Source organism: Physeter macrocephalus, chromosome 18 (assembly GCF_002837175.3).
Source record: "Physeter macrocephalus isolate SW-GA chromosome 18, ASM283717v5, whole genome shotgun sequence".
Taxonomy (NCBI): Eukaryota; Metazoa; Chordata; class Mammalia; order Artiodactyla; family Physeteridae; genus Physeter; species Physeter macrocephalus.
This window is the reverse complement of record NC_041231.1, coordinates 11,661,603-11,672,392: the sequence shown is the minus strand read 5'-3', so window position 1 is coordinate 11,672,392 and position 10,790 is coordinate 11,661,603. Positions and strand designations below refer to the sequence as shown.

The window sequence follows — 10,790 nt, the reverse complement described above, 5'->3', positions numbered from 1 at the left end:
CAACGGGAGAGGCCACAACAGTGAGAGGCCCGCATACCGCAAAAACAAAAAACAAACAAACAAACAAAAAATAAAGGATAAAGGGCAGGACATTACTTATATACAGTGAGCTTTCTGGGGAAATCCCTGCATCACCCTTCGGTTTTTCCATGGTGCTGCAGAATGGGAGACACTTCGAGGACAGAGAGCAGTCCCGGGACCTTTCGGGCAGACCACCTTATTGTGACAAGGAGACCCGGGCCCTTTGGACCTCGCTGTACTGGCTGCAGGCCCAAGGCTTGTTGAAGCCAAGCTACCAAGAGATTCACAGAGGCAGCAGAGAACTGTGATGGCAGAAGGAGAAAGCAGGGCGCTCCCGCAGCCTCAGCGGAAGCTCTTCCACCCACAGGGAGCCATGTGCCAGCGGTCCCTACCCACAAGACAAGGGAGGAGAGCAGAAGGGCCAGGCGCGGCAGGGGCAGGAGGGGATGTTGCCCGGACTGGGTCTGGCTCTCTTACCCCTCCTCCCTCCCCACCTCCCCCACCACCACCCTCAGACTCAGGAGCAGAGTCTCCGAGCTTCAGCTTTATAAACACAGGGAAAAAGCTAATGCGAACTTTCAGCTGCATTACCAGGATCAAGGGATGTGTTATGAGTCTCGCTGGCCTCCATATTGTTCCAAGTACTTCCAAAAGACAGTGCTTAGCTTGGGCTCCATATTTTAAGGGATATTAATAATTTGGAAGGTTTATCAGTGGGCTGCAAACTCAAAAATGGTCCTCCTCTATTTGGGAAAAATATTGCTCTAGGAAAAACCCCAGTCCGGCCAGCCAGATTGGTTAAATCCACCCTAGAAATGAATGAGGTAGAAGATCTGGCAGCCAGATGGCTTTTAAAACGTTGATAAGTTGAAGTGTGGAGGAAAAAGAGAACAGAAGGTGAGGGAACAAGTCACCTTAAGCACAAAGGAAGAACCTAACATGAGAATGCCGAGCAGAGAAAACAAATACCTTGCACATATACCACCACTGCTCACCCCCAAGCCCATGGTAGATATAATCTTTTCCTATTGACCCTGGAACACAGCCTCAGAATCCTTCTCAACACAGCTCTCCAGCAGCCACTACCAATCCATCACGGTTGGCACTTGGTTGGGGATCGTTCTATCCCCAAACGAGAGTTCTCTCCATAAAGGGGCACAGATGGCACATTAGGTATGAACTATTCTCCATCGCTGACTTAGGAATACATGAAAGTGGTCCTCACAGCATGGAAACGTTACCATGGGAATAAGCTTAGACTTATTCTGATTGTTCCAAAGGAGGTGACTTGCAGTTCTATTCAAGGAAGACCTTTCTAGCAAATCTTTCCAATAATGGGATGGTCTGATTTATGAGGTAGTCAGTGCCTTGCTACGGGAAGTTCCAATCAGAAGCTTCACAGCCATCAAAGATTCCTGCCTAGGACGGGCATTTGGGCAAATTCTGTGATTCTAAGTAGAAGTCGAGGTTTAGATATAACATGTATGTACTGAGCACCTAATGTGTGGCAGGGATGGGCACACAGGCTATCATGGCAGATACTGTGACCCCATTTACAGAGGAGAGCACTGAGGCTCAGGGAGACTGAGTAACCACCCAGTGAGGGCGTGGTGGATCAAGAACTCAAATCCCTCTCTCCCAACTCCAAATTCTGCATGCCCCTGCCTTTCTGCCCCAGCCTCTTTTAGCTGCAGATGAACACCAAGACAAGGCCTCCTCTGAAGCCAACTGGTCCTCAGATAGTACCTATGCTGGCTGCTTTTTCCTCCCTAAAGATGCTGCCTAGCTGTTATGTGATGGCCTCACATCTGCTGCTCTAAATGTGTTCAGGTCCAGGGCCAAAGCTCCCTCACTGCTGGACAGCTGGCATCTTTTCTGCTAATCCTATCCCCAAATGAAGGGGCACCAATGGAATCTTTGATGTCGCGCTTAGTATCTCCATCCTGAAATCCCAGGCACTTTCCTTCTCTTGGTTTAAGGCACTTGTGGCTTCTGTTCCAATGCAGAAGTCCCTAAAATGGGTGACACCTGCATCGATCACCGACTCCCCAGATGAGTAGCTAATCGTCAGCTATGAGGTCCTGAGCAGTGGGAGAGAGAACAGGAAAGTTTCAGTGAAGGAAAGGGAAGAGGAGAGTTTGAACTCCGTTCTCATTGCTGGTCCTGCTGCGACGTCACAGCCCGATTCAGATTCCCTGGGATTCCGTCTTGTACCCCAATCCCCGCTCTCTCAAGTCCCGCCTTGTCCCACCCTCCGGCAACAGTATCTGCCTTATTCCTCAGTGCCTGGGTCCTGCCTCTGAATTACCCAACCCCTTGGCCAGGCCCTGCTTTTTGCTCTGTCTTGCTGGCACCATGCAGAACCCCCATCGCAGACACCCAGCACTCCCACCTGGATAGACCCACACCTGCTTGGACTCCTCTTGCCTCTGTGGAGCTGGGGGCCCCTCCCCCAGGGGGTGGACTTCTAGCTTCCAGGCCCTCCTGTTACAGCCCCACCTGCCCCCTCCTGCTACAGTGAACCAGACCACCGTGGACCGTGGCTCCAGCCATGCTTCCCACTTCCCTGAGGGCACTTCCCACTGCTCTAAAGTTACTTCCCCGATCTTGTTAAGGAACCAGACCACACTCAGGTCTGTAATTCTATGTCTTTACCCATGCCCATTTCCCTAGTCGAATTTTTGGCTTCCCATCCGCCCTCAGAGAACATACATTTGCTGCCTAAAACACTTCCTGGTGATGCCAGCCCACGGCCCTTTCCTGTCTCTCTTTTTGCACTCAATGTCTCTACGGCAAAATTAGTCCCTTATTTATACTATTATCTTCTTCACTGCCTAATGAAACAATTTAGCACATCTGACATCCTCATTGCCACTAAGTATTTGTTTTACCAACTAGTTTATAAATGTCAATGGATAAAAATATTCTATTTCACCTCGCACCTGCTTAATGCCTAGTCAGGGCAGGGCTGTATAGACCTCCTTCATTGGAAAGTGCCTGCCCCACCGGTAGCATCCTGGCTGGCAGAGTTGTGTTGTTAACCCCACATTCCTGGCCATAGTGACTGGTTCAGGGACCACCTAAGCTGGGCCAATCAGAGTGTCTTCCCCAGCAATACTGAAGTGAGGGAGGAGGAAAAGAAGGCAAATGAGAGAGAGACAGAGGGAAGGAGTAAGAGAGACAATCTTTCCACGCATTCACTCCAGCTAAAACATGAACTTCGGAGCTGTGGGCAACCATGTACACCCATGATGTACACGTATCAGAAATAGCCAGTTTGCTAAGAAGGAAGAGTTAAGCCGATGTACAGAGAGAAGCCACAATGACAGAAAGTACGCCAATTAATATCTAGAACAAACCAGGGCTCCCTAGCACCCTGTTCCTGGTCCCAGGCCAGTCCGAGGCCAACTTCATTTCCCCACCTGGGTTCCGGATAACACCCTGCATCTTTATAATAAACTCCATTTTCACTACCACCAGCTTCATCTGGTTTTTGTTGTTGCAACCAAAAGTTCTAATTAAAGTGAGGGCACAGGTTAGGTGTTTAGTCAATTCTTGTACATTGATTGAATACATTCCTGATTTCTCCCTGCAGACCTCAATTTAAACGGCACTGGTGAATCTCTTTAGCACCTCCCATCAGATGCTTTGAAACAAAGACCTCTAACTGGATAACTTCTCCACTGGCCACATTCACGCTTAATAACACAAACGCCATGGTCATATTCAGACCAACTTGCACGCAAACACCCACATGCACCTACGTGCATATCACTTTGACTGCACAGGCAGGTACTCAGTGCATTTTGCCCCCTTCCTGGGTCTTTCGCTCCAGAAAAGCAGAAAACAATGAAAAATACAATTTATAGTCAAGAGCCTGGGTGACATCTCTGATGGCACTAGGCAGTCATACACCTGAGCAAAGCATCCAACCTCTGAGCCACATTCAATGAGACATTGCCACCATGCCTCCTGTTCTGGAAGCTGGGAGTGCAGTCCCTATCCAGGACTCTGGACACTTCAAGCAGCATCTCTCCAAGGATGCTTGTTCTAGAACAGGGATCAGCACACTACAGTCCATGAGTCAAATCTAGCCCACAGCCTATTTTTGTAAATAAAGTTTTGTTGGAGCACAGCCATGCCCACTCATTTCTCTATTGTCCATGGATGCTTTGGCACTCAAGAGCAAAGCTGAGTAGTTGAGACAGAGACCATATGGCCCACAAAGCCTGAATTGTTTACTATCTGGCCCTTTACAGAAAAAGTTTGAACATCTAGAAGATGCCAATAGGTGTACTGTTAAAAAAAAAAAAAAAAAAAAAAAAGGACCTCAGTTAATGAGTTCAGGAAACAATGGGTTAAATATTTTCTTTTTTTTTATAGGAATTATCAGAGCCTTTAATATGCAGCCGTGCTCTATGACGCTCTAAGGAGGGAACACACTAGAATGCTTCCCATGCCTATTTGAACACACAGCCCTTTTTAGAGCAGACATCTTGAGGGACTGGTGTTCCAGAGTCTAGAGAGTTCCTCACCTATAAAATACAGATGATAATAACCCAGCTCTACCTGCCCCACAGGCTGTGGAAGATCAAATGCAACAACAATGTGAGTGGGTCGAGCAAACCACAGGCAAATGAGAATTACACCTTCAGCCCAGTAACTTAAAGGTATTTTCTCTCCATTTCCCACCAGCCATTCTGAGGACAGACATGAACAGCTTCAAGGAGTCAACTGTTTCCAAGAACCTGCTGATTCTAAAGAACTCGCCTGGCCTCCATAGAATAGTGCACTACTGGAAGCCTAATGGGAAGGGTTGCTGAGAGATTCAATTTGTTTCCATTAAAGAACATCAATTAATCTTGATTCTGGATGGAAGATAGGCACCTCTCCTCTTGAAGGTTTGACTAGCTCCCCACACTACAGGAGTAACATGGGCTCCAGATAGGCTGTTTCTTCACACAAAGCCGTTCCACAAGCCATGGTGTTCTGATAGGGACAGATGCTCCTGCAGAAGGAACATTTGATCTCCCCCCCAAGAACAGACCCTTCCTCATACTCCACACATACATGCTCCATGACCCTAGCTTTTCCATGTAACACCTACAGCACCAATTGGATTTTGTCACCAAGTATTACCCAAAGGTAATACTTTGGGTAATACCAGTTAATGGAACAACTCTTTGAGACAAAAGACCTCTCTACTTCTTTTTTTTTTTTTCCAATTTATTTTTTTTTAATTTACTTATTTTTGGCTGCATTGGGTCTTCGTTGCTGTGCACAGGGCTTCCTCTAGCTGCAGCGAGCAGGAGCTACTCTTTGTTGCGGTGCACGGGCTTCTCATTGCGGTGGCTTCTCTTGTTGCGGAGCACGGGCTCTAGGCGCGCGGGCTTCAGTAGCTGTGGCACGCGGGCTCAGTAGTTGTGTCTCGCAGGCTCTAGGGTGCAGGCTCAGTAGTTGTGGCGCACGGGCTTAGTTGCTCCACGGCATGCGGGATCTTTCCACAGCAGGGATCGAACCCGTGTCCCCTGCATTGGCAGGCAGATTCTTAACCACTGTGCCACCAGGAAAGTCTAAGACCTCTCTACTTCTGACTCAGATGCAAGGAAGTGCCCAGGGAAGGCCGAGCGGGTCAGGTAGGGAATGGCCAGGACCCCGGATTAGGAAACAACAATGATGTTATACTGAGATGTCACGCTATTTAGAAATGGATGTTGCCATTTCCTTTTCCAAAACAAGAAGTGGGGAGTGTGGGGAAGGGGATAGAAGGAAGAAAGTGGGAAGGGAGATGGATATATGGAAACACCATCCATCCACCCACCATCCTGCAACTCTAACCCTCTCCAGGCAGTTCAGATGGCACCTGCCCATCTTCCCCCCTACCATAAAGATCCAGCATCTTCCAGATGCCAAGTAGTCACAGACAGTCCCTGGCATTCCCAAGAGATAACTCTTCCTAGAACAACCGCAATTCACAAATACCACGTCTATCTGTGGAAGAAAGGTCCCAAGAAAGGCAAGTCTTTAAAAAACGATTAGGGGGCTTCCCTGGTGGCGCAGTGGTTGGGAGTCCGCCTGCCGATGCAGGGGACATGGGCTCGTGCCCCAGTCCGGGAAGATCCCACATGCCGCGGAGCAGCTAGGCCCGTGAGCCATGGCCACTGGGCCAGAGCGTCCAGAGCCTGTGCTCCGCAACGGGAGAGGCCACAACAGTGAGAGGCCCGCGTGCCGCAAAAATACATAAATAAATAAAAATAAAATAAAAAACAATTAGGGAAAGGTGAAAGGAAAATAACAGACAAAGGATGACTCAATAAAAGGATACACCGAGGCAACTACAGTAAAAACAGAAAATTGCCGCCAGATGACTGTGGAGAGCCAGACAAGACCCTTTGTCTACACTAGAAATACTCAGACCAGAAGGGCATTTCCTAAGTGATAAGCCCAAGGTCCCATGCAGGGAGGGGCTCGTTCTGCAAGGAAGTGGTGTTGGAGGGAGTTCCTAAGGATTTTGAAGGTCCGGGTTGGACAATTTCAGTCTGAGAACCTAAGAGCAGAGAGACAGACTCAAGCAGGATGAGGGTCTAGCAGGTTCCGTCTTGGAGTGGGGCAGCCAACCAATAAGCCCACAGTGGGCCTCACTCCCCTGACCCCTAGCAGCCATCAGACACTGAGCTAACAGCCCTTGACCATCCTCTGCTTCTGGTGAAGTTCTTGCAATTTCTACCACCAAATACCAAAGTTTCCTAAGAAGATTCAGACCCCAGCAGCTGGCAGAGAGGTTCTGAGGTTGGCACCAGGAGCCTCTGGAGAAGAAGGTGCTTCATACGAAACTCGGGCTTCCAAGCAGAAGCAGCCAGCTTGGGAGCCACCTGTGAGCAACACTGCCTGAACCGCCTCCACCTGGTCTCTCTGCGACCCTGCCCACACCCCATCCCCTCCAAGCAGGGAAGGTCAACCAGCTCACGAAACAGAGGAGACCACTAGGCAGACATCTGCAGGGCTGTGCTGTGCAAGGGGAAGCCATTGTTCTGCATGGCTCCAGAACAGGCCCATGGTGTAGAAGTTACAAGGATGAAGATTTGGATCAATATAAGGAAAACCATCAGAAGCCTTGGAGCAGCTCAAAAGAAGAGGCAGGGGTGTTTGCTGAGATGCAAGAAATGGGGGCTGATGGCATGCGAGCCACAGTTGTTCATTAGGAGCAGCTGCAAAAACATCTCTGCTCCCCCCAACCTACTCCCAACCCTCCCCTGTGGCCCCCAGCTGCCTGCCACACTGTTGGGGAGATGACCAAGAGGCATCCAGGACTGCATCTTAAAGATGTCTCTGACCAAGCAGGGCATTTTGATATAGGCTTGAAAACAAACTGCTGCCTAAAGTACTGGTCCTCAGAGAGTAAGGCATCCTCTGTATCGTTAGCCCTGGAGGAAAATTTCAATTTGACGTTGACACTGGTGCTGTTTGCATTCTTGGTCCGCACTGTCTTGGCACCTATAGCAAGTCTTTCCTGAGATACAGATTTTTATCTTGGTTCCAGCTGCTCTGAAGATGTCTAATTCCTCTTTGAGGTGCCCCACCCAACCCGCCTCCTAGAAAGTGAAATACAGGTAAACCACAAAGGCCATATTTTAAGTCAGACCATCCCAAACATGATATTCCCTCCAAAGTTGGAGAAAATCAGTGACTTTTATATAATGAAAATAAAGTTCAATGAGATTTTGAGTAAAATAAACAACCGCCACAATACTACACCAGGTGTCACTAACTCCAGTACCTATAGGGGCCTCGGGGGGGTCAGGTGAACTAGCAGAGCAGGCGAGGTTAGGGGGATGAGGACAGTGGCCAAGTGAGAGCTCGAAACCTATTCAGGAAGGGCTCTGGCGCTCAGCCCCATCGCGCGCTGCCACGTGGGAATGCAGGCCCAGCGCTGCCAGACCTTGTGACTTTTTAAAAAGGTGCTGGAAGTCCAGATTTTATGTGAAATCTCCTCATTTTTACTTGTTGGCATCTAATTCACATTTTTCAAAGACACAGTCCAGGCCAAATCAAACACAACTAAGGGCTGGATCTGGCCTGTGTGCCTTCAGTTTGCAAGCTCTGCATAAAAGTTCAGCTTAAACAAATTACCAGAATGTGCAAAACAGATCCTTCCCCATCACCCCCTCCATCTCTGAGAAATGAGGGGGGCGTCAGGGATGGTGTTACAGGTGAGATGAGGTTCAGGAATGAGGCAGGGCCAGCGACGTGTGCTGTCCAAATCTCTAGGTGAGAGCTGCAAGTTTACATTTCCACTTTGACAGAGTCTGAGCAAAATGGCTGCCTCTTCAGCGTGTTCTGCTTTCCTCTATCAGAAAGCAAGATTTTTACTTTTGTTATGGAAATTCTCCTCTTCCACTGGGCTGCAGGAAGCAGAATCACAGGGCTGGCAGAGACCTTATATGTCACTTAGAACAAACCTCCCTCTGAAGCCTAAATCCCCACTCTGACAATCTTGTCCAGGGGCATGTCACCCAGCTTCAAACACCTCCTACACCAGGGAGCTTGAGGCTTCCTGCGGCTGTCTGCCTGCCCTTTCGAGACAGCTCTAATTGTTAGAAAGGTCTTCCAGACACTAGACTTCCATAAACCCAGCCCCAAATCAGATTACGTTTTTTGGCAGCTACCTCCCCATGACTCACACCAAACTTAATGTCAACGAGAACCTTGAGTCTTTTTCACCAGCGCTCTGCTGAGCACACCTCTCCCCAGTCTGCGCTCGGCCAGCTGGGTCCTTAGAAGGGCAAGCTTTACACTTTCTTCCTTCTTAAATTTCAGCCCACCTACAGGTTGTGATAAGGCAGCCATCCATTAACAGGTACAAATCTTTGTTAGTGTCCCAGATTCTTTTAAGAGGACCTTGGCATTACCTCTGCCCCACGGATTTCTGGAGCTGAGGGCCCTGCGTGCAATCGATAACACAGAAGGCACTGGGGCATTTGTCAGTAAATACGACCAGTTGTCTCCTTCTCCAAAGCCTGGCTGCTGGAAATATTTATGGAGGATTGAATGAAGGTTGGTCCCTTCTTCCAGATCAAAAAACTCAAACGCCCAAGCAGGTAACAAAAATGAGTGAAGTGAACTAGGTGGGCCCTAGAAAAAAGTGGAGCCTGTGCCCCAGTTGGAGGGGGCATCCAATTCTTGCCTCTGTCTGAAAACAGGCGCCCAGTGTTTCTAGATCTTCCCATTTCATAAGAAATGCCAGAAATCTGGATTTTTATGTAGTCTCCTGATTTTTTAAAGACTTTCTAATTTTTAAATGTTGGGAATTAATTCACTTCTGTAAATGTTCCAAAGGCCAAACAAAACACACTAGTGAGTCTAAGTTTGCCTGCAAGCTGCCGGTTCTACTCTAGATGTTCTAATCTCACTCTTGGATCAGATCAAGCCCTCCACATCTGGGGAAGCATAACAGAGTGTGGCCCACCTTCCAGACACTAAGCTAAATACTGAGTGTGAATTATGTCATTTAATCCTCACAAGGGTCCCAGCGAGGACTTCCCTGGTGGCGCAGCGGTTAAGAATCGCCTGCCAATGCAGGGGACATGGGTTCGAGCCCTGGTCCGGGAAGATCCCACATGCTGCGGAGCAACTAAGCCTGCGAGCCACAACTACTGAGCCCACGCGCCTAGAGCCCGTGCTCCGCAACAAGAGAAGCCACGGCAATGAGAAGCCCGCGCACCGCAACGAAGAGTAGCCCCCGCTCGCCGCAACTAGAGAAAGCCTGCGCGCAGCAACGAAGACCCAACGCGGCCAAAAATTAATTAATTAATTAATTTTAAAAAAAAGAGTCCAGCGAGGTGCCCATTTTAAGGAGGTGGAAGCTGAGGCGTAGAGATGTGAGATGACTTGCCCCAGGTCAAGCAATCAGTAAGTAATGAAGCTGAAATTCCATTCTGGGTCTGACTTCAGAGTTCAATGCACAGTTCCTGGACCACACTGTTTGAGCAGAATTGCGTTTAGTGAACTGTGCTTCAGTGCAAACTATCAACTTACACTGGGGGATTTTTTAACTACTAAAAATCTGTTGTGACCACTACAGGGATGACTAAGGCCACCACCCACCGCATCACCAGGTCCTCAATGGCCTCCAGCAGCTGAAGGGCCCTCCAGCCCACCTCCCCCCAGTTCCCCTCAGGGACGGGTCAGAGGCAGCTCCCACAGTGCTTCTCCTTGGGGGAGAGTGTCTTGCCCTGGACCCCAACCTCGAACTCATCCTTGAGGAGAAGTAAAGGCTTTACTTAAAGTAACGAAAGGGAGTCTCTATTCTGAAATTTGAAAGAATGGTGGCAGGTCAGGCATTTTTGTTTCATAGATATTACACCGTTTGTTATGCTGTCATGTGATTCTCATTGTGCAATCCTATCTGATGTGCATAATTTGAAAGACAAGATAGAATGTAACTTCTTGGCCTTATTAAGAAATGGCAAACCCAACTGCCCATAGAAACCAGGGAGCTTAGGGAAATGAATGAAGCACTGGGTGTGAGATAAGGGGGTGTAGGGACCCAGGAGGCGCTCCTGGCCCAGGAAATAGTGGAGACTTAAGACTGCAGGCCTCAACAAAAAGAATAAAATATCTAGGAATAAACCTACCTAAGGAGACAAAAGACTTGTATGCAGAAAACTATAAGACACTGATGAAAGAAATTAAAGATGATACAAATAGGTGGAGAAATATACCATGTTCTTGGATTGGAAGAATCAACACTGTGAAAATGACTATACTAC

At 48.5% G+C, this 10,790-nt stretch overlaps 1 long non-coding RNA gene across 1 annotated transcript in view; it reads right to left on the bottom strand.

The window, feature by feature from the left end:
- Positions 1–1,998: 1,998 nt before the first annotated feature.
- Positions 1,999–10,790, bottom strand: part of LOC114484333 (uncharacterized) — a 29,014-nt gene continuing 20,222 nt past the window's right edge. The window contains exons 2-3 of the long non-coding RNA XR_003677079.1: positions 3,444–3,535; positions 1,999–2,102 (exon numbers count right to left, since the gene is read on the bottom strand). This is a non-coding gene — a long non-coding RNA (uncharacterized lncRNA). The remainder of the gene's footprint in view (positions 2,103–3,443; positions 3,536–10,790) is intronic.